This window comes from Typopeltis vanoorti, chromosome 17 (genome assembly GCF_054136105.1).
Source record: "Typopeltis vanoorti isolate ZY-2024b chromosome 17, IOZ_Tvanoo_1.0, whole genome shotgun sequence".
Taxonomy (NCBI): domain Eukaryota; kingdom Metazoa; phylum Arthropoda; class Arachnida; order Uropygi; family Thelyphonidae; genus Typopeltis; species Typopeltis vanoorti.
This window is the reverse complement of record NC_143565.1, coordinates 66,052,152-66,071,307: the sequence shown is the minus strand read 5'-3', so window position 1 is coordinate 66,071,307 and position 19,156 is coordinate 66,052,152. Positions and strand designations below refer to the sequence as shown.

The following is a 19,156-nucleotide window of genomic DNA, read 5'->3' as shown; positions in this document are numbered from 1 at the left end:
ATTATAAAAACAGAAAAACAAACTTACAGCTTACCCAGTAATATATATATAAAACAAGATACAAAGTCCATTGATATATATATATATATATATATATATATATATATATATATATAAACATATGTCTAAACAAAATTTGTATGCGTGTGTATTCATTGTCAACCACATACATGCTTATGACAGTGTCATAAGATATACAAACAAGTTATTCACTATACAGCAGCAACAGTTTTCTGTGGTGAGTTTTCATAATATTTACAATACTGAACATTTACATGTTTGTATTAATTTATTTTTTAATTAACAAAATTTCTCAGGAACCAAATGATTTAACAAACAGCATGTGTTTTGTTGTTGTTTTTTCATAAATTATTATTAATTAAGCTGCCATGGGGGGGGCCGCAGAATAATAGTGATAGCAGCAAAGCAAAAAGAAAAGTTGTTAGAACCACGACAGAGATGAAAAAAGAAATCATATCCAAACATGAAAATGACGTTCGTGTCTCGAATCTTGCTATGCAGTTCTGTATGGCGAAATCAATGATATGTACAATACACAAAAATAAAGAGGCGATCAAGAGAGCTGATGTTGCAAGAAGAGTGAAAGTTCTTACTAAACAAAGATCGCAGATGATTGAAGAAGTGGAAAAATTGTTGCTGATTTGGATAAACAAGAAACAGTTAGCTGGTGATAGTTTTTCTAAGGCTATAATTTGTGAAAAAGCGAGCCGATTACATGTTAAAGAAAAACCCTGGTACGAGTGCTGATACTGATGTGTTATTATTATTATTATTATTATTATTCTGGACAACTCCAAGGAGTCGACAGATTCATCGAGGGAGACCCTAACATCATGTCAAGACCAACTATTCGACATTCTCACAGTATCTATCATACCTTGCCTTGAACTCATTCACAGTCGTAGCATCCACAACAGACTCTGGCAGCTTATTCAACTCATTCACCACTCTCCAAGTAAAAAACCTAGCTCTAACACCCTTGTCAACCACATTCTTGCCCAGCTTCCATTCATGGCCCACTAGTCCTCCCACCACCAGTCCTATTTTCAAAAATATCTTCTGGATTATTCTTATAGCAACCCTTCAGTAATTTGAATGTCTCAATCATATCACCCCTTTTCCGCCTATCGACCAATTTCTGCAACCCACAATTTTTCAACCTATTCTCATAAGGTTCATTCCACAGACCTGCTATCATCTTGGTCACTCATCTCTGGATCCTCTCCAGTTCCTCCCCATCACGAAGAAACCCTGGTGCCCACAACTGGGCACAGTATTCCAGATGGAGTCTTATCAAGGCTCGATACAAAGGAACAATAACTTATTTGTCTCTGCATGTTAAAGTATTTTTCGGAAGCTAAGTGATTTGATGAGCTGATTTAGCCACTTTTGCAATGTGCCCCCTAAACTTCAATTCCCTATCCACCAACACTCCTAAATCCCTGGCCTCATCAATCTCCTGGAGTACGGTTCCACCAATGTGATATACTGCTGCTATTCTTTTCACCACAAAGTGCATAACCTTACACTTTGCCACATTAAATTGACATCCATTTTTCCTAGCCCAGTCCTCCAATCTATCCAAATCATCCTGTAAAATTTTGACATCTTGTGCACTCACAATTGCTCTACCCAACTTTGCATCATCAGAAAACAAGTGAACACTTCCTCTCGGATCCTTTCCTATATCATTGATGAACAAATTGAAAAGCGGTTGTCCAAGAACAGAGCCCTGCGGCACACCACTAGTCACAAGACGTCTTTTAGACTCAACTCCCGAATAAACCACTCTCTGGTATCTCTCCATCAACCACCCTCCTGTACATCTCACCAACCCTATATCCATCTGCTCCAGTTTACTGATTAGGGTTCCATGTGGTATCCTGTCAAAGGCCATTACCCTTATCCAGTTCAGCCGTCACTGTGTTATAAAACGTGAGCAAGTTACTGAGGCATGATCTACCCTTCACAAAATCATGTTGTCCCCATACAATATCCCATTTTCATCTATCCAATCCTGTATTCTTGTCTTGACTAATTTCTCTAATACCTTGACAATGATTCCTGATATGCTAATCGGTTGGTAATTTACAACAGGTCTTGGAACCACCTTTATGCAGTGGAACTATTTTCCCCCTCTTTCCACATCTTTGGGACTAACCCAGACCCGAGACTCAAATTAAACAAAATGGTCAAGGGTACTGACAATTCTTTAGCCACTTCTCGTATGACACGAGCTGGTATAACATCCAATCCCACATATGTATTGACATTGAGGGTATGCAATAGACTACTCACCTCTACTTCATTCACCACAATTCCCGTATAATCTACTGGTTCATTTGTTTCTGCAATGTCACCACCTGGATGATATATTCTTGCAAAGTGCTCACTCAGTAACTCAACTATATCCACTGATTCAGTTACCTCCCTACTATCGGCATTCTTCAAAATCATTCTGCCATATACATTTTTCCTTTTACTTGCAACATATCGAAAAAACTGTTTAGGATTCTCTTTAGCCCACATGGCCAATGTTCTTTCGTAATCCTTTTTTGCTTTTCTTACCACACTCGTTACCCTTCTGGCCTGCGCTTCATACCGTTCGTGTGCCTTCCGGTCACCTTTCTCCTTAAATTCCCTCCATAGTTGTTTCTTTTTTTGCAGCTCAAGCTTAATGGTGTTATTCATCCATTTAACCCCTACTTGATTTATTATTCGGACTCTAGGTATACAGTCAGTCATTGCTTCATGAAAACACTTCTTAACTGTCTCCCATGCACTATCAACTTCTAGTCCATGCAGTTGTACATGCCATGGCACTGAACCAATCAAACTCCTAAACTTGTCATACTTTCCAGCTCGATAATTCCACCTGTACCCTGTCTTAATTGTAAATTCCACACCTTTAGCCACCTCCCAAGTCAAGACCCTAAGATTATTCTCACCAATTGGTGGCAATGTGGTCATATTTGTTACAGCCAAATCCTCAGATGTAATTACTAGGTCACTCTCTGACCCCTTGTATTTTCCATTACATGCTGTCGCAGATAGTTATCCCTTAATAACTGCATAAAATCCAATTCCTTCCACCTGTGTGTCCTCTCCTCACTCCAATCAATGTGACCATAGTTGAAATCTCCCATAATAATTACCCTCCTTCCATTCATTTCTTCTATTTGCTTGCATACTGTCACCACCATCTTTTCCATCACCTGGTCTATAGCAGCACCCAATTGTATATTTTGTTCTGCTATCCACAGTCTCACAACAAATGGCCTCAAATGTGCTCTTTTCTCTATCCTACAATTCAACTTCTATTCTCCTTGGTTGCATCAGCTATCATCAACAATACTCCTCCCCCCCATTTTATTCTCCCTGTCATTCCTGAACACACTATACCCATCACATTCAATCCCACTAGGTATATCATTTACAATCAGCCATGATTCACTAATGCCAATAACCTGTGGTCTGGAAGTGCCAACCATGGCCAAAAATTCTTCCTTCTTGTTCCTAATACTCCTAGCATTAGTGTACATGAATTTAAGACCCCCATTGGCCCCAACCCTACCTTGATGCCTTATATTAACTATCCCATTCTTATTTGTTGTCCTTATTCGTTCGGGCATATTATACTCATTCATACATTCAACTGCCTCCCTAAGGACTGTATATCTACTCCCCCCCCCCCCGGTAATAAATCTAGTTTCCCTGATTTGCACATCCAGTACATTCAGCAACACTTTCTCAAGTCTCCTTACACCGTATCCATTCAAATGCAAGCCATCCATCTTATATAGATCCTTTCGCCCATCGAACTCACTCCATACGTCCACAAATTCCACACCACTCATCATACATAACCCACGCATAAAGTCATTCGCAATTATGGCCCTCCTTTTAAAGATTTCACTGTCATATCATACTGCGGCAAAAGACTAATCATTCTAACTCTCTCACTCTTTTCTTTTGCTACCTCAAACAATTCATTCAGGTCTTCTATCATTTCCATTTTATCTCCTTTCAAATCATTTGTACCTGCCACAACAATCATTTCTTTCACCCTTTTCTTTTGCTCTCTAATAGACTCAGTTACATCCTTTATGGTCGTACTAGATTGATACGATTTTGTCAAATCCTCTACTAACACACCTCATACTAACAAGTCTCCATACAGCACTCTATCCTTTATTTTGTTTATGTTCACACTCATAAGCTTATTTTTCCTATCATACTTTTTATTATTGGCTGGTTCACTCAGTCGACTTTTGTTCATATGCTCTAGCTGCTGTTTTGCCCTTTGCATCGCTCCACTCAACAACGCGATCTCACTCATTGCATCTATCTCATCTTTTTTATTCTCTGTAAAACCATTAATATGCTCTGAATTAATACTATCATTCACACTTTCTACATTCATGCCCTCACAGTTCTCTGGTGCAACCTCGCCATTTCTTGTCATATCACTATTTTCATCATTCTGAAGTTTGACAAAAATATCACACTCACGACCTGAAATACACTTTAATTCCTCATTCTCCTTACATTTTCTGCACACACATTCACTCCTTTATTATCATCTAACCATACTCTGACCGCACTCCGCAAAGCGTACATTTCGCAGATAGTACACTGAATCATCTCCTTTATATTACCGTTATTACCATTCTTGAATAAAGATGGCAAATCATCATTACTGGCTGCCATTTTCCTTCGTGCAGGAGCCATACTTATTTCTAACGTATTTTATGAAATTATAAAATGAAACACCAAAAACACACAAACAGACACACTAAGATACGCAAGGCAAACAAAACTACGTAATATTCAAGTAAATTTATTGACGATAACTTAAAATAACACTTATCTTATCAGGAGCTCTCAACAAGCTCAAACGACTACAAATCCCTCTAGCGGCGAATCAAAGCTAGTAGAGGGAGGTTCGAGAAATTTAAGAGGAGAAGCGACATACATAGTGTGGTTAGCCATGGGAAGGCTGCAAGTTCGAACCAAGAAGCTGCTGAGAAAAATGTGCAAGAATTTAGTGACTATGTAAAGGCTGAGGGTTTTCTTACCCAACAAGTGTTCAACTGTGATGAAACCAGCCTATTTTGGAAAAAATTGCAAAGAGGACCTACATCACTCAGGTGGAAAATGTATTGCCAGGACTCAAGCCAATGAAGAACAGGCTGACTCTTTTGCTATGTGGAAATGCAAGTGGGGACTTCAAGGTCAAGCCATTGCTTGTGTACCACTCTGAGAATCCGAGGGTGTTTAAGAAAAATAACGTGATGAAAAGTAAATTGCCTGTTATGTGGAGGGATAATAGTAGGGCTTGGGTAACCAGGCAATTGTTTATTGAATGGATCCAAGAAGTCTTTGCCTTGAGTGTGAGAAAATACCCTCAAGAAAAAAATTTGCCAATTAAATGCCTTCTTGTGATGGACAATGCTCCTGCTCACCCTCCAGGTTTGGAGGACGAGTTAGTGGAGGAGTCTGATTTTATGACAGTGACATTCCTGCCCCCTAACACAACTTCTCTAATTCAGTCCATGGACCAGCAGGTCATTTCAAACTTTAAGAAACTCTACACCAAAGCACTGTTTCAAAGGTGTTTTGAAGTGACCTCTGACACAGAATTAACACTCAGAGAATTCTGGAAATATCACTTCAACATCCTCATTGCTTAAGTATTCTTGACAAAGTCTGAGCACAAGTGACTTACAGGATGATGAACTCGGCCTGGAGGAAATTGTGGCCAGACTGTGTAGCAGACAGAGACATTGAGGTTGAGCATGTTGCTCTTGTCGATGATATTGTGTCTCTGGGCAAAAGCATGGCCTTGGAAGTTGACAATGCTGATGTGGAGGAGTTAGTGGAGGATCACAGGAATGAGCTCATCACGGAAAAACTGAAACACCTTCAGAAGGAGCAGCAAAAGACAGAAGTGGAGGAAATGTCTTCAGACACAGAGGAAGGGATTGATGATGTTCCTAGTTCTTTGATCAAAGAAATGTGTGCGAAATGGGGTGAGGCGCAAAGTTTTGTGGAAAGATGTCACCCTAGCAAACCGCATAATAAACCATTTCAATGACAGTGCCATGTCTCACTTCAGAAACATTTTAAAACACAGGCAAAAACAAATGTCATTGAACAGGTTTTCAGCATGTCTCAAGCAAAGATGAGTGGTGCCAAGAGACAGAAAAGAGAAAGAGAAAAAACCCAGAAGAACAGTAACCTGATGTTTTTATGGAAGGGGACTCCCGTTACTCATCTCCTTCCACTTACGCCATCAACTCTCCTCCACATGTATAGTTAAAGTGAAGTTAAATTTTCGTTTCTATTTTATTTATTTATTGTGTTTATTCTTTTTATGCAAAGATTTTATACATTTTCACAGGGGCACGCCAACTCAGTGTGCAATGTGTGTGTGCAACGCACACAGGTGCCAGGATAGTAAAGGCGCCAAAGATTTCAGGCGAGGAGGAAATACTTTAAAAAAAATATTATTCATTAATTATATCAAAATAAATTACATTTTTGTTTAAATTTTAATTATATTTTATAGATTTGTCTTCAACAAATCATTTATAATCACTTATTTGTTATTATTCTTTAACATGTGGGAGCTCGCAGTGGTAATTTTGCAGCGTACGACGTGGTATATCTGAGAGATACATTCATTACTAGTATGTTTTAAAATGCAAAAAACATAAAGAAACAACACTGCAAATATAATACATGATGGTACAAATTAAGTGAATATTGAATCCAACATTATTTCATAGCCGAATATCGAAACTAAAAGTTTCGACAGATGCAAGCATAAGCAACCTTATGGGCAACTCGTAGTAAAGGTGGAGCAAGCTCCAGACCACTTTCCTTAGTATTTTCCTTAAATATAAAGCACATCTTCTAGAGCAGCGCTTCCCAAACTGTGGCCGCGGCCCTCTTGTGGGCTGTAGGTTTTGTTGAGGGGGGGGGGTAGTCGTGAAATAATGAAAACAAATTTAAAATCTTTTAAGACTAAGTAAATTATTTTTATCTTAAAAGAAACGAATTTAATTTTTATTATTTTATTATTTCTTTTTTGTTATTTTTTATATTTTAATGGGAAAAAAATCACACATTGGTGGGGGTTTGCAAATTTTGCTTCCTGCGTGTATTTCAGTGTTTAATGAATATTTGTAAATATATGCTTATTCATATAAGTTTCATTTGAAAGCAGAAATCTAAGAATTGCAGTTTCAAATATTTCACCTGATATTGGTGTAGCAGTATTGAAACACATCCATCACATTAAATTGTTATTAAACTTCTTTTATGTTTTTAATTCTTTCTTTATTACTAATCGTTTTACGTTTCATGTGCTTGTACTACAAATGTACAATAATAACATATCTATCTACAGTGGCATACCCAGAGGGGGGGAGCCAGGGCCCCCTCCAAAGGAAAAAACACTGGAAAATTTTCCAAAAATCTTTTCCTAATTAAAATTCATTTTTTTAATTAATGTTGTATCGTGTCTTCTATGTCTATACTACATATGAATTAGCGATCATCAGAGATGCTCAGTCATAGGTCGTATGCGAGGCACAGTGTGTATTCTTAAATCGTCTACTCAACTCGGGCACCCCCCCCCACAAGATTAATCCTGAGTGCGTTACTGTCTATCTATATAAAAATATGAGATAACGTGCCATGTCAAATGTATGTAAGATGCTAAAAATGTAATATTTGCATTTGATTTTTGCAGTATTCGCTGTGTATGTTTTGTATTGAATATCAATATAATAATATGTTTATATTACGATTTTTTTTTCGAGGGAGCCATGATATATTTTAATTTTTCCAAAGGGGGCCCTGACATCCAGAAGTTTGGGAAGCACTGTGCTAGAGCAGTGCTTCCCAAACTGTGGGCCATAAGTTTTGTTGAGGGGGACCATGAAATAATGAAAACAATTTTAAAATGTTTTAAGCCTAAGTAGATTTTTCTTATCTTAAAAGAAACGTATTTAACTTTTATTATTTACTATTATTTTTTGTTATTTTTTATATTTTAATGGAAAAATTTACACACTGGTATTGGTTCACAAACTTTGCTTCCTGTGTATTTCGGTGCTTAATGAATATTACTAAATATATGCTTATTCATATGTTTAATTTCAAAGCAGTGGTTAATTGTATTTACTTGTATTTACTTTGAATGCTCTCAGGGTAAGCTTCAAATCTTCCCATCCCTTTCATCACACGTTCGTAATCAAGCGACCGTTGATATTGACTTTATATACATATCAAAACTCGTTTTATATTATCGCTGTCATCCGAGCTAGTTTTCCATTACCAATAAAAGTTTTGCATATACTTCACACATGGAAAAGAGCTTAAACAAGTTCACGTAGGGCAATAGTAACTTGCCTGCAGCGGTAAACAACACGCCCTCCACAACGGTCACTATACTGCAGAGGCAAGAAAAACAAGTATTTTTGATATGTCAGTAAATAAGGTATGAGCAGTCTGCTAATATATTTCTCAACAAATAGTGCAATTAGAGACAACTAAGATAAAAACGACACTAATTAATGAATCACACGTCCCCTCATACAGAAACTATGCTGTATAGACTCAAACAAAACCATATGTTGCACCGACAAACACAGTATCTAACTAAAAATTATTGTTATTAATTAGATGTGTGTGAGTTCGATTTCGCAAGGCAGCAATACAATTCAACCAAATGTGTTAAAATTTGTAATCGTGCTAAAACTAAGAAATACATACAGGTAACCCTCGTATAACGTGGTACTTATACAACACGGTTCATATAAAAACACAGTCTACAAATGGTAGTAACTCTTTATCTTTTCATGTTTTTCACTGCACAACTTAAAAATCAAATTTTTTCTTTGTTAAATTTGTGTCTGCATGTATCCCGCATGTAATTATAAGTAGCGAATTTATATTAGGGGAAATACCCTTTAGCATGTATGTACCTCAATTGTTTACCGTATAAAACGTTTATTGTTGAAACTGTCCTCATTTCTGCCAGGAAAGTGCATTTAAAATCATAAGTGTGTTCATCTCAAGCTGAGCACTTCATTTTCTGCTGAGTTACATACAATATGTAGTGCTTGCTTTTTTTGTAAAAAATTATTTCTATAGTAATGGCCACAAACTGCAACGAAAGGGAAAAACCGACATTGAAAACAAAATTAATTCCTCTCAAAGAAAAATATTCAAAATCCAGGATCGGTTGAAAAATGGAGAAAAACCAGGAGTTGTTGCAATGACTTTGAATTTAAATGAATCAACAATTCGAACAATCAAACAAAATGAACATAAAATCCGAGAAAGTGTTTATTGCTGGGTCAACAATAAGTGCAAAGCACATTGCTTGTGTACGCGATATTCTAATGGAAAAATCTCTAATGATTTCGACAGAAGATTGCACCTCAAAAGAAAATTCCTATGGATGGAAATCTTATTAAACAAAAAACTCTCAAAGTTTATAAACATTTATAGTGCAGACCAGGTGTTTAATGCGGATGAATCTGGGTTATAATGGAAAAAAGTGCACAAACGCACCTATATTTCGAAAAATGAAAGATCAGCTCCTGGATTCAAAGTTTTCAAAGATAGAATTACTCTACTGTTTTGTAGTAATGCATCAGGTGATTACATGACAAAACCTGTGTTTATTATCCAATCCTCAAATCCTCGTACTATGAAAGATTAAAATATGCACTATTTTATTTTACCTAAAACATTTATGCATTATGTGCAATGAAATTTAAGTACAATTTGTAATTTTTATACTTTTATACTATGTATTTGTTTCATAGTTTATATGTTTTCTTAACTTACGTGAATTACCTGAATTAAATAAATATATATTTTTTGTTGGATATGTCGTTGTTTATATAATTAAAAAAAAAAAACGATTTCAGAACATACCCCTACTTTTTCTATGTGATCTGAGACTCCCATAACGCGATTTATATAACGCGGCATTTCTGCGGAACCTAACATCTGCGTTATTATTATTATTATTATTATTATTATTATTATTATTACGGGTATCTCCATGGAGTCAGTAGACTCATCGCGGGAGACCCAAGCTAGCAAAACAATATCTGTCATATCTCTTCTTGAATTCATTTACAGATGAAGAGCTCACAACAAAGTCAGGCAATGAATTCCACTCATTCACCACCCTCCAGGCAAAAAACCTTGTTCTGACACCTTTGTTAACCACACTCTTCTTTAATTTCCAGAGATGACCTCTTGTTCTTCCATCACTATCACACAGCTGAAACATTTCCCCTGCATCAATCCTATAAAAACCTTTTAGTAATTTGAATGTTTCTATCATATCCCCTCTTCTTCGCCTGTCAACCAATCTCTGCAATCCACAAGCTCTCAATCTATCAATGTAGGGAGCATTTTTTATATCACTCACCAACTTGGTCACTCTTCTCTGAACCCTCTCCACAGCCTCCTCATCTCCAAGGAATCCAGGTGACCAGACCTGAGCACAGTAATCCAAATGTGGAAGTATCAATGCTTTATAAAGGGGAATAATAACCTCTTTATCTCTGGATGTCAGTGTGTTCCTCAACAACCAAGTAATCCTATGTGCAATCTTGGACACCTTAGCAATGTGTCCTCTGAACTTCATCTCCTTATCTACCAATACCCCTAAGTCCCTAGCCTCATCAATCTCTTGGAGTACCTTTCCATCGATGTAGTACACAGCTGGTAATCTTTTAATCCCAAAATGCAAGACTTTACACTTTTCCACATTGAACTGACATCCATTTTCTTTTGCCCATTTTACCAGCTTATTTAAATCCTCCTGCAAACTTTCAACATCAGCTTGATTTTTTATTGCACTACACAACTTTGCATCATCAGCAAACAACTGAATATCTCCCTTTAAGCCGTTTCCTATATCATTTATATACAAATTAAACAACATTGGCCCAAGCACAGAGCCCTGAGGCACACCACTGGTCACCTGCCTCATTCTGGACTCGGCTCCTCCATACACCACCTTATGGTATCTCTCCCTGAGCCATTCTCCTATCCATATCACCAATTTAATATCCATTCCCATCTGCTCCAATTTGCGTAACAGTGTTCTATGGGGTATCCTGTCAAAAGCCTTAGCAAAATCCAGAAGTACCACTGTGTAGCCAGTTCCCTTGTCCAACTCTGATGTTATTCTATTATGGATAGTTAATAGATTGCTAAGGCAGGATCTACCTTTAACAAAACCATGTTGGCCTCTATAGAGTATCATATCCTGATCCACCCATTCTTGAATTTTGTCTTTAACCAACTTTTCCAATACTTTTACCACTACTCCTGAGATGGTGATTGGTCTGTAATTCAATACTGCAGTTTTAGAGCCACCCTTATGCAAAGGAACCACTTTGCCTAACTTCCACTCCCTAGGGACCATACCAGAGTTCAAACTTAAATTAAATATCCAGGTAAGAGGGGTTGACAATTCATTTGCACATTCACGCAACACCCGAGCTGATATTCCATCTAAGCCTACCGCAGTGTTTGCATTTAAGTTTCGCAATATATTTAATACCTCTGATTCTTTAGCTTCAATTCTCACATTAGGTATTGCTATAGGTATAGAGATATCCTCACTTGGGTGATAGACTTTTGAGAAGTGATCACTCAGTAACTCGACTATTACATCTGATTTTGTCACCTCAATACCATCAGCACCCACTAAGGTTATCCTTCCGAAGTCATTCTTCCTCTTACTTGCCACATAGCGGAAGAACTCTTTGGGATTACCCTTGATCTCTTTGGCTAAGGTCTTCTCATAATCTGATTTAGCTTTTCTTACTATGCTGGTAACCTTCCTAGCTTGAGCCTTGTACTGCTCATGGGTGTCCTGATCGCCCTTCTCCTTGTAAATTCTCCATAACATTTTCTTTTTTTGTAGTTCAAGCTTGATACTACTGCTCATCCATCTAATGCCTGCCTTGTTTGACCTCCTGACCATGGGGACACAATCTGATATTGCTTTCCTCAGATACCCGCTGATTTTATCCCAAGCACTGCTAACATCTTTCCCTTGCAATATGTTCTGCCATGGGATGGCTGCAAGCTCACTCCGAAGCTTGTTATAATTGCCTAACCTGTAGTTTCGTACATACCCCTTCTTAATAGAAAAATCCACAGATTTTGCAACCTCCCAAGTCAATACCACATGATCGCTTTCACCAACTGGAGGTAACGAGGTCGTTATTGCTATTATACAAGGGTTACCTGTATATAGTGAATGTTATGGCAGTTTCACATATGGAATTCGTATGAAGAGAGTTAGCATTTCAACTCAATTGTCAGCTCTGCTTTTATCTTTTGGTCGCATTATCTTTTGTTAATACCGCACGAATCATATGCATGTTTTAATAACCTGCCTTTGCTGTCCGTTTCGTGTTAGGCTTAATTACCGTAAAGGGAGAAAAGTCACAAAAGAGAAAAATGTTCCTGGTCCGGGGATTCCCTTATTAAGATAATATTCACCGATTTCATGTTGTTAGTCTGTGGTGCGTCAGTATCGGTAAGTGATGCTATTATTTGATCTATTCTACGTTAAAAATTTAATCCCGATGTGGATAAGTGGCTGATAAAAAAAAAAATCCAGCGAACAATCAGAAGAAGCAGAAACAGATAAAAAAAAAGGACAGTATTTCATATTTTACCAGAACAGCCCGCGTCGTCTTCAGCATTAAACTGTAAGAGGCAAAAAATGTCGCATGAAAAAATTCGAAAATACGATCCTTCTTATTTGAAATATGGGATTGTACCATCATATAATAATTCAAACAAACCTATGTATGTAATCTACTGTAAACAGTTATCAAATGATTGCATGCGACCCGGAAAACTTTGTCACCATTTAGTTACTGTTCATGGGGAATATAAGAGTAAGACAATTCAGTTTTTTCAAAGAAAGGCTGAAGAATTAAAACGACAAACTAAATGTTTTTCAAAGCATGTTAAACTGAATGACACATTAGTAAAAGTATCTTTCAAAATTGCTTTGTTAATTGCAAAAACAAAGAAACAAAGAAAAATGGTGAAGACCTCATCTTACCAGCAGCAATAAAAATTGGCAAACTATCTATGGTTCCGAAATATCAGAACCTTTAAAAAAAATTCCTGTGTCTAATAACACAATTAAAAGAAGAATAGATTGCATTGCTGATAATATCATGTCTACATTAATTTCACGAATCAAACAAAGTAAGGCATTTGCCATTCAGCTTGATGAATCTACAGATAATACAAAGGACACTAATTTAATGGTTTTTGTTAGATACCTCTATAATTTTCAAATTCATGAAGATCTACTGTTTTGCAGAAATCTTTCTGGTACAACCACAAGAAAGATATATTTGAAAAAGTGAATAATTTTTTTAAAGAATATGAACTTGATTGGCAAAAGTGCATTGGAATTTGCACTGATGGTGCTGCAGCCATGATGGAGAGAATTTCAGGTTTTGTAGCATAGGTACAAAAAGTTTATCCGAATGCAAGACATGTTCATTGCCTTATCCATAGAGAAAACTTAGTATTTCGACAAATGGAAGAATCGCTGAGTAAAATGTTATCAGAAGTTTCTACTGTAGTTATTTATATAAAAAGTAATGCTACTGATACAAGACTGTTTCGTATTTTATGCCAAGAGATGGATTCCAATTACGCCACTCTTTTATACCACACAGAAGTAAGGTGGTTGTCCCGCAAAAAAGTTCTGAAACGAGTTTTAATATTGAAAGATGAACTACGAATTTTTCTTCTTGATAAGAATCCCATGTTAGCATCTCATTTTTGTGATCAGATCAAAATTGGTTGTGTTTCATTTCTTATCTGTCGGATTTTTTTGAAAAAGTTAATGAATTGAATATTTCTCTGCAAGGAAAATGCACCAATATATTAACACTAAACATTAAATTGAGCATTTCAAAGGAAACTTTCTGCGTGGTTAAAAAGTTTTAAGGATAATAAAATGGAAATGTTTACTTCTCTTCATAAATATGTTAAAGAAAATATTTTACTATCAACAGAAAATAAAAGGATAATAATTAACCACCTCGCAAATTCTATGGTTTTTTCGAAAAATATTTTCCTAATTTGAATGAAGATAAAGAATATGATTGGATAAGAACACCATTTGCTCCTTCTCTATAATTTAGCAATCTTCCATGGTCATCCCAAGAGGAACTAATTGATATGAGAGCAGATTCAACCCTTGAATCAGAATTTCTTAACATGATTTATCCGAATTTTGGATTCGATGACAAAAAGAATGTCCTTTATTAGCAAACGCAGCCTTAAATATGTTAATTCCTTTCACATCTACATACCTTTGTGAAACAGCATTTTCATCGTTATTGATAATTAAAAATAAACATATGTCCTGCTTATCAATGGAAGAATTGGAAAGAAATCTAAGAATAGCCGTTTCAAATATTTCACCTGATACCGACTTTTTGTGTAGCAGTATTGAAACATCCATCACATTAAATTGTTATTAAACTTCTTTTATGTTTTTAATTCTTTCTTTATTACTAATCGTCTTATGTTTCATGTGCTTGTGTACAATATGCAAATGTACAATAACAATATATCTATCTATATAAAAATCTGAGATAATGTGCCATGTCAAACGTGTATGTAAGATACTAAAAATGTAATACTTGCATTTGATTTTTGCAATATTCGCTGCATATGTTTTTGGATATAAATTATAAATTAGTATTGAATATAAATACAATAAATATTATAATAATATATGTCTCAATTTCGATTTTTTTTCGAGGGGGGCTGTGAAATATTTTAATTTTTATAAAGGGGGCCTGACATCCAGAAGTTTGGGAAGCACTGTTCTAGTGGACATGCATGATAAAAAATAAGCCTTTGGCTCTCTATTTCAATAATACATGATGGTTTATTTATTTTCATTTACAATCTAGAAATTATTGAAACAAAGAAATATAAAGAATAAAAATTTTTGTTACAAAATAACGCAAACATCGATAATGAAAGAAAATAAAACTAAACAAATGCATTTGACATTAATTAATCAGAATCTTCAATAGTTGGATTTACAAAACTGTCATAACAGTCATCGCAAACAATATTGCTATGCTGAAAGCATAGCAATATTACAATGCTTGCAAAAATATTTTGATAAGCGACTCGTTTTGGATGCATAGCACATAAGACATCTTTTTCTTTTTGTGTTTGTCGAGGGAGCCATATTTATCTTGTCATTAGAATTTCCTTCAAACAGTATCTGAAATTGATGAAACTGGTAATTAATTTACGGAATTAACAACGCATATGAAGTATATTAATTAAAGATACTTTAATGAATCACTTCTATATTTCGGCAATGTCACATTGCCATCTTCAGGAACATAAGGATATGGTATGTGCACTAAGGAACTAACAAAGCAAATGAGGAAGAAAGTAAGAAACTACTTTTGTTCCTAAAGTCCTAATGGTGCCCTCTTGCGGGCTAATTTGGTAGTCTTGGCAGTTGGGCTGAAGTTCTCATAATGAAAGTCTCCCAAATTTGGGGCAGTTTCATGCATCCAAATTTGTTGAGGTTAGGAACGTTTTTTAGAGCTGCTGAAGATTCTTTGAATAATCTTTCGTATTTAAACTTGCTGCGATGGATTATTTTTGTTTTCTTCCAACGAATTTTATGATGGGTATCTAAGGCATGGTCTGCCAACCCAGAGTGGCTGTACTGGTGAAACCGGGACTTTAGGAACAAAAGTAGTTTCTTACTTTCTTCCTCACCGGTTTCACCAGTACAGCCGCTCTGGGTTGGCAGACCATGCCTTAGATACCCATCATAAAATTCGTTGGAAGAAAACAAAAATAATCCATCGCAGCAAGTTTAAATACGAAAGATTATTCAAAGAATCTTCAGCAGCTCTAAAAAACGTTCCTAACCTCCCCAAATTTGGGAGACTTTCATTATGAGAACTTCAGCCCAACTGCCAAGACTACCAAATTAGCCCGCAAGAGGGCACCATTAGGACTTTAGGAACAAAAGTAGTTTCTTACTTTCTTCCTCATTTGCTTTGTTAGTTCCTTAGTGCACATACCATATCTTTATGTTCCTGAAGATGGCAATGTGACATTGCCGAAATATAGAAGTGATTCATTAAAGTATCTTTAATTAATATACTTCATATGCGTTGTTAATTCCGTAAATTAATTACCAGTTATGTCTAACCAACGTATAAGTCTTACTACTGAAATTGATGAAGTTTCAGGTGTAAAGACCTATTCACACCTGTACAGATTTCTGAACGCCTTTTTATTTGTTCTGACACTAACTGCATCACTAGATTTCTAATAAATATTCTGCGCCGTATTTTCACATTGTTGTTCAGCATATGAATAATCTGAGTATTTATATTTATATTTATGAGCTATACTGACATCGGAGCTCGCGGTATCTCTCAGATACAATTTACTGTCAAATATCACAAACCTTTACAAAAAAACATGTTCAACCAAACTGATAGCAAAAAAAAAAAAAAAACAGTGCGGAATATCACTTGTAACATATGCACGCCCAGCTAGTCATGCCTTTCAACCTATATAATAAAATATCTATGTCAATTAACAAGTATCTGTTAGATCTGCCGGGACCTCCACAGGGTCAAATATCACAAATCTTTGCATAACATGTGTTAAACCACACTGGCAGCAACGAAAGTGTGAAATAGCACTCGTAACATACTCATGCATAGTTACTCATGACCTTCAAACCTATACAATAGATAGGTTAAAGAATATTCATGTTAACAATTAGCATCTTTCTGTCAGATCAGATGTGAGTGCCCCGAGTGTTAAGATCTTATTTTATTCTGATCCTAGTTCTAACAAGGTAGTTTAGCGTAAAGTAAAAACTTGAACTTTGGTGAGTTTACTGTTTACAGGATGACGTGCATTTGAGTTTCTTTATTCTTGTTCAAACTAGCATTTGCTCTAAACATATTTAAGAAAAGCTGCTGCAGTTATTAACTTTATTCTATATTCTGCTGTTACGGTGTACGTACGTACTCTATCGTATCACTAATCCAAAAGGTATCAACTGTAAGATTTTGTAATTAGACATAGGACAGTAAAGTTTAGTGCATCAGTAATAACAAGGACAAGAAATAAATTTGAATTTCAACTAAAAGTAAGTTATTCATTCTTTTCTCGTACATTTAACGTAATATATTTCTTATTTTTTAATTTTGTTAAACTGTCATGAAAAAATTAAATTTTCATGCTTTTAGATATTTTACTAAAGAAATTAATATATATATTTTAATAATTCGACATTTTCTTTTAATATTAATTTTTATTTAGTAAATTTATACATGGAATACTCATTGTAAAACTTGTGTTTTTTACTAAGTTTTTTTTTTATTAATATTATGAAAAACTTTTTTTTTGTAATTTCTGCTTTTGGTTCAATAAACTTATAATTAATATATTTCGTATTTCATTTTTACTCACTAATACGTTTTTATAAAGTGATTTTTATTGGGGGGGGGGTATAGGGGTGCCAACTAAAGTTCTGCACAAAGGTGCCGGACACCATGGCAGGCCCCTATATTTTCATTATGTTTGTATATGATCTTATGCATGAAGTACTGTTGTAAAGGTTTAAATAAACAATCATCTGGGGTTCAGGAACGGATTAATCCATTTTACATTAATTCTTATGGGAAAATGGTTTCAGTTTTTGAACAATTCAGTTTCAGAACAGCTTTCGGGAATGAATTAAGTTTGTCAACCGAGATTCCACTGTACTGCGTTAGAGTAAAACTTAAGTTTTACTTTAAAGAATTATCAGAAAAAAATTAATAGAATTCTACACCATTATAAAACCATTATAATCATTGAAAAGCCAGGTCAATGGCACTGACAGTTCCTTAGTACATTCTCTCAAAACCTGTAGTGAAATCACATCCAGTTCTATTGCTTTACTGACAAACTTAATATTTGAAACACACTGTTCCTGCACCTGTAAACCTCGACAGTGTCTCATCCCTCAAGTATTAAAACCTACTTCTCTAGGATGAAAGAGCCCAATAAAATGTTCATTGAAGAACTTTACTATGTCTTTAGCATTATCAGTCTACTTTCATTTTTATCCAACAATATCATTCCTCCTACTACTAGCCACATTCATGCATCTTCTCTCCACCCCCTCTCCTTATATCTATTCCATAACCTTTTTTTCACCTGAAGTTCTGGTTTCATATAGTTTGTTATCCACTTTATACCAAATTGTGTTCTTTCTTCACTTGAGGTAAATACGACTTGCCACTGCTGCTAATAAATATTTCTTCACAGTTTCCAAGCATTGATGATATCTCACCTTTCCAATTCCTCCACACATGGAACATGAATGTAGCAGATTTCTGAGATTATTTTAATCACTTGCCTTATAATTCCACATAAAAAGCACATGGTCACCCTCTCCAACTAGGATCAGAGATGCCATCTCAATCAGAGTCAGATCTGATGCCATGACAAATCTAAAACTCTTGAACCTTCTAAAAATTAAAAATGCCAAGAAATTATATGCTTAGTTTCGTCCTTTTATCCAAGTGTAAACAAACAAAGTTTGCACATGAAATAACTTCACAAATGAGCTACTTCTATATAGAGGCTAATGACTTCACATCAGTTGCCTTAGTATCCCATAATGCAATGAACAATACTATGATGAAACCGAGAATATAATTTTTGGGGATCTTTAATTTTTAGTATAACCAAGTGAAAAAACTTTCAACAACTTCAACTTTGTGTTCCTTCTTACTTATTGCCTAAAACATTTGTTCCTCAAGAATTCCAGAAATGCCATTCCTTCACTACTACGTGCAATTTCCACTTCCTAATTTATACTGTTGTTAAAAAATCTCCCATAATGATCATTCTTTTTGCACTCGCCAAACTTAAATGCCTTAATATCACCTCTCTTCACATGCTATGCTCCCTGGCTTATAGCAATACCTCACTAAATATTCTGTCCTGTTCACCTCCACCTCACACCATATGCTCTAAAAACCATTAG

At 35.6% G+C, this 19,156-nt stretch overlaps 1 protein-coding gene across 1 annotated transcript in view; it reads right to left on the bottom strand.

Moving 5' to 3' along the window:
* LOC150097452 (A disintegrin and metalloproteinase with thrombospondin motifs adt-2-like) overlaps positions 1-19,156 on the bottom strand; it is a gene marked incomplete at its 3' end in the record, with an annotated part of 681,635 nt that overhangs the window by 590,083 nt on the left and 72,396 nt on the right. The gene's annotated exons all lie outside the window — the stretch shown is intronic.